The sequence below is a fragment of the Halyomorpha halys genome, unplaced genomic scaffold (assembly GCF_000696795.3).
Source record: "Halyomorpha halys isolate HHAL.00 unplaced genomic scaffold, Hhal_1.1 Scaffold386.1, whole genome shotgun sequence".
Lineage (NCBI taxonomy): Eukaryota > Metazoa > Arthropoda > Insecta > Hemiptera > Pentatomidae > Halyomorpha > Halyomorpha halys.
The window spans coordinates 464,525-470,524 of record NW_027114263.1 but is presented as its reverse complement, the minus strand read 5'-3'; the positions used below and the strand labels follow the sequence as shown (position 1 = coordinate 470,524).

The following is a 6,000-nucleotide window of genomic DNA, read 5'->3' as shown; positions in this document are numbered from 1 at the left end:
TTTAAAGTGTACCGGTTACTTTGTGGACCACTTCATAACACCATTGAGTCAAAATATCTCTTAACAATTATGTTATTTTAAAAAAAAAGTTTTTTTAAGCCGGCATTTATCAATTTGGGTGTTAAATAATTAATTTTAAAAACAAAAATATGGTGTATGCACGGATATTTTACCATTGATGACTTATTCTGACCAGTTCAATGCTTCGTAGGTTAGGTTTCTCTCTCTTCTGGAATTAGACCGAGTGAAAACTAACTTTGTTAATTTTCGAACCAGTAGTTACTCAGTACAGAAACTTTTTCTATTGGAGCAGTAGATTGCTTCTGCGAGGAAGAAGAAAACTTTTGAAGAGAACCTTGCCAAAGAGTCGCTTTGTGATGAGGAAGAGGGAGTTGCCCGGAATGGTTCATCCATTTTTCCTTCATTGATCATTGATTTGAAAATTATAATCTAATTGGTGATTCATGAATGTTTGAGTACGACGGTTTTTGTAAAATAACAACGATAATAAACCTGTTTTCTTTTAGGCAGAGTTTTTTTTATTATTATATATTTATTTAAATTTTCAGTAAATTCGATATAAGTTTATAATGGAGTGGTACAGGTGTGTAGTGAAACTACCCATTGATAACACTCCAAAAACTTTTTTTACGTTAGAAGATCTCGAGGCCATCTTATTTTCAAGCGCCTCAAAGGATTTTCAGGAATGAAAGGAGATGCAAGGTTAGGTTTGGGTGGTTAGGGAGTTTATAATGGAAGGAATGATATCTGGTTCGGTTACATATGGAACACTAAGGTCTTTATGTATAATTTTTTTGTATAAGGAGCATCGATGATTTTGTATTGTAAGGATTGGATACGAGAGGAATTCAAAGGTTTAGTGGAGCCGCAAAGCTCAACTCCATATGTCCAGATTGGTCTTATTACAGTCATGTAGATCAGTCTTTTGTAATGAATTTGAAGCTTAGACTGTTTGTCCAGTAAGTGCTGTAAGAGTCGAAATCGACGTGCTGTTTCCTATCTTTCATACATTTTAAGGGGCAAATATTTAAAAAATATATCTGACTGATACAGTGTGGTGATTTGAATTTAATTTTTTTTACACATTTGCATGTTTGAAAAGCTGAAAAATTAAATAAAGAAAACCTATTCAAATAAAAAACCAGCTATCTACCTTTCCAGTAGTTATTAGTCTGAGATATAGATAAAATTATTAGAACTTGTTCATTTTATTTTGTTTGTTAAATATATTCACGTCTGGACACAAAAATCTAAAATGGAAACAAAAATAAAAGAAATAAGAGTACATTTATTTGAAATAAATAATTAAAAGAGTCACAAATAAAGATAAAAATAAATTTTGTAAATAATATTGATGAAATTAGTAAACAGAATTAAAAAATGTAAATGACATATTAATTTATATATTAAGTTAATTAACATTACACTGTACTAAAATATTTGTTAAAGTAAATACATATTTGCTTATAATTACCCTTAATTGGCAGTAAAGGATTAAATTGCACAAGGAAAGGAAATTTATAATGCTAATAAGCAAAAAATCAGGCCAAAGCAATTAATTTGTAGTTTCAATTTAGTATTGATTTTTTCGTTAAAAAATATTATATATTAATTAAATCTTTTACCTGCTTTGAAGTGTTATGAGTGTGCCATACATTGATATTTTAAGTAGTGAAGAGGTATGAGATACATTAAAATATTTTTGTTATGTTAAATGAACTCAAATGTTGTAATCAGTTAATGGTTAATGATTGCTATTATTGTGTATTGTGATATCACAATATTGTGAATTCATTAATAAATGTATAATCAATCATTAACAACCATTATCAGCTTTCACCTTAGATGAACAATAATCTATGGTTAATATAAGGAAAGTAAAGAAAGAGATTCTATGAAGATTAATACCGTATGTCTTAGGCATGTATATTTTTTAATTTTCATTACTTATTTTATCAGTGTTATTTGAAAAAAAAAAATGATTTTCGCTCAATTTTAGCCTCAATGATGACCCACAAGAATGGGTTCAAACGCCATACACTGAGCCTTGTAAGACATATTTCTTAAGCCTTAATTTTTAATTATTGTGCTTTTGAAAATTTAAACATATTTAAAGGTACTTAACTAAAGCTGTATTTAAAGGAAGCAGATGCTTGGAATCTTGGAGGGCTTAAATGGCGAATTTTCAAAATGGCTTCCTCAAAAGTATCTTTAATTTTAGTAATTTGTAATTCGAGGGTTGTTTGAAAAGTTCTGGGAATGTTCTAGAAAGAAGCTTCTTACCTCGGTGGAACTGCTTTTATTTTTCAACATAGTCTCCCAGTAGACTAATGCATTTGGTCCTGCGATGTTTCAATGCCTTGATGCCATCTGGAAAATGAGATTCCTCCAGGTCTACAAAATATCTCTCCAATTCGACTGTCAGTTCTCCAAATCTCCGTCGACCTAGGAAAATTTTCAGCTTAGGGAAGAGATGAAAGTCTGATGATGACATTTTTCCTTGCCAAACCAGGCCTTTTCTCGCGTATTTTTCCTGTGGTTGGTCTAGGAGGTTAGCATAGTATTGGCTCATAATTATTTGGCCAGTAGGAAGATAATCTATCAGCAGAAAACTGTTTGGATCCCAGAAAATTAAGACCATGACCTTTCTGACTGAACTTACAGTCTTTGCTTTCTCTGGGGTATAGTAGTGGACCCAAGTTTCATCTGTAGTCACAAACCTGCAAAACATTCTTGTTGGTTGCGCTGAAAATGGGCCAGATTTTTTTCGGACGTTTCCAATCTAGTGCGTTTATGGTCCAATGTAAAGTGCTGCGGCACTCATCTTGCGGATATTTTATTCATTCCCAATTCTTCGGTTACAATGTGATATACCCGTTGAGATGACATCCCTACAGCTTCAGCAATCTCACGCACTTTCAGTCGACGATCCTCCATGACCTTTTTATGACTTTTGCGATAAATTCTGGGGTCGTAGCACTTTTTTGGCCGCCCACTACGCTGATCAACATCTAAGTTTTTTCCATTGTCACAAATCACTACGCATAAAGCAACGACAAAGAGTCGTCACTACCACTCACGCCACGAGCTCAATCACAAAGGATGTGTGATTATTGCTCGGGAACCTCGTTGCTCTAGCACTGACATCTAGCGGTGATACCGTGAACTTCATATTAATAAAGAATTTTATTTTTGTTAGTTCACAAAGGGAGAAAAAAGGATTAATGTTTCAGGATCGATAAAAAAATCTATATCAGGATTAAATAAATAAGAATATATCAGTATATCTTTGAGAGTTTGAAAATTTTGGAAAATTAATAGTTATATAATTGATCGCTGATTTGAATAGTTCATAACTAAAAAATTCGGACATTTTGCTTAACGTGCTCCAAAGATAGTGTAGTTTTACCATGTTAATTTTATTTAATTATCCTTCAGATAACAGATGCACCAGTATCAAAAACTGTTAAATCTTTCTTCAACAACGGCGTAAGTTTAGTTGTTCCATTATTTTCAAGAAGTTTATTGAAATAGTGACATATTTTAATTTGCGATATTGAAATAAGTTTATTTTTCATAAACAGTGACACATTTGGACTTGTTCTTGTTCTGAACTTAATGATTTCTGAGTTAAAATCAACGGGCGTAACTTTTTAAGTATGTCAAGAAAGGCAAGAGATCGTGGAGTACGTGAGATTGGTAGTACTATTCACAGATAAAAACCCAAGTCAAGGCAACGCCTCACGGAGTTTATTTAATTTTTTACAGTGTTAATTGCTCTGGTCAGAAAAAAATTTAAATTTACGTTAAACATCGGTATGCAATATTTAAATTTCACATCAATTCGTAGTATTATAAAAACTAATATTTAGCGAAAACAAAATTAAAGATATGAAGCCTAATGTTAATACTGTGGTAAAACAATTATGAACCTTAGACCTGCCTACTCAAAAAATGGTTCTTTGGCCTAATGAAAAATGCAAAATATTAATTTAATAAACAACAATCATATACAAAAATTTTACTATCCATTTTACAATAGCCTGAAAATATTTGTTTTTTTACTCTAATTATTTAAGATCCATTTTAATTTAGTCAATGCAAATTTTCATTGTTATTTTTCGACTTTATTTTAAATAGTGCATAATTCACAATTAAAATATAACTTCGATGGTGTTTTTTCTAAAAAACCGGCACATCTTTAGAAAATTGTAATGTACTGGAATAATACGTTTATTAAGTAAATTTAGTTCTATAGGACACAAATATCTATAATACAAAAAGTAAGAAGAATAGAATAAAGTTTGATGTAGATATTTACAAATTGTGTATTTAAAAGTTGTATATGATTTTCCTGCAAAATTAACAATATGTAAGATGTGCCATTCAACAGAAGCAACAATATAATGTCACAGAAGGGAATGGACAATAACAATAAAAGTATAAATAAATGATTTTGTGTCCATGGTATAACAACCACACAAAATCATTTATTTAGGGACGTGACGGCAGTACGGGTTGGGGACAGGTTCCAGTACGCTCGGTTCGGGATGCTGTAGATTCGATTCCCACCTGGGCCAGATAAAATTCATTTTTTGGCGGTTCGAAGATTGAATCTTGAAACTCCCACCTTGGTTAGTACGCGGCGGCAACCTAGGTAGCCGCCAGGGGTTGGCAAAAAGGACCACTAACCCCACTTGCCGGACTTGTTCCCCCCACCAAATACCAGTACCAGTACCATGGTTTTTATGATAATAGTCGGTTTTTACTTCAAGAAATATATAATTAAGGGAAGTATTGTTATCAGATAACTTTCAGTAGCGATATTTGAGCAGAATTATATCTCTACTCGAATTAGGGTGGTAATTTAATGGAGTGCCATGCATATACTGCACCAGATTCTCTTCTAGATTTTATACGAGTTTGGGATTTATCGAAATGTATATTTAAGTAAATTAAATCACACAAATAGAATATTTCATATTATTAAAAAAACTCACCTTAAACAAGAAGAAAAATTCTCTTCACAATATCTGAAACAGAAAACACAGATTAGATGCTTTAAGATGATATATTAATTCAAGAACTAATTATGTTTTGTAACATATATAAAACATATTAATGTCATTTACTATGGTATATATCCTTGCTTAGAAAGTGAAATCCTGTCAGAGTTGGGCATTAACGAACTAATTTGTAGTTAGCTGATGTAACTATTTGACCGCTAATTAGTTGAGTTAAAGATGCAGTTTTCAGTTATTAACAATAATATTTAAAAATAAATTAGCTTTGAGTTAAAATGAACAACTAATAACATTTTTAGGTATAGATAACAGGTGTCATGGACTAAACCTAATTAACTTTAGGCCCTGCTTTCGAAAATAGCTAATAACTAATTATTTTATAAAGCGTGGTTTCTGAGCTTTCAAAATTTATCAAGGTTATTAGTAAATACAATAAAATTAAAAACAAATTAATTATATATTATCTTGAAAATGATTACATTTATATGGTTACAAGAATATATACGTATATATTTGTATTTGAATTAGTAATTTTATCCAAATATATTTTTATAAGTATTTTTTTCCAAATATATTTTTATAAGTATTTTGAGTAACTTTGTCCAAATATATTTATATAAGTATTTTAAGTAATTTTGTTTCTCAATTGAATTCAAGGTCAATTTTTTTGTTTACATATTCTACAAAAATGATTATTATTAATTTATATTTCTAATAGTTTGTATTTATTTTAAGTAAAATGTTTTCTTGAAAATATTTATGTAAATTTTGCTTACAATTCAATTCAAAACAACATTTTATTGAATATACCTCTAAACTGTAGGAAAATCGTTTGAAACAAAAAAAAACGTCCAGCCAATTACGAAATCTTTAAGAAAAAGCAAAGAAATACACGAAAAAAATTCATACTTGTTTTTCTTTTAGTCTTTAACTTATCAGAAAATTGTTTGAACAA

General features: G+C 30.4%; 1 long non-coding RNA gene across 1 annotated transcript in view; it reads right to left on the bottom strand.

Annotated features, from left to right (window-relative positions):
* Window positions 1-5,018: 5,018 nt before the first annotated feature.
* Window positions 5,019-6,000, bottom strand: part of LOC136796779 (uncharacterized) — a 364,945-nt gene continuing 363,963 nt past the window's right edge. Inside the window, exon 3 of the long non-coding RNA XR_010844525.1 lies at window positions 5,019-5,054. This is a non-coding gene — a long non-coding RNA (uncharacterized lncRNA). The remainder of the gene's footprint in view (window positions 5,055-6,000) is intronic.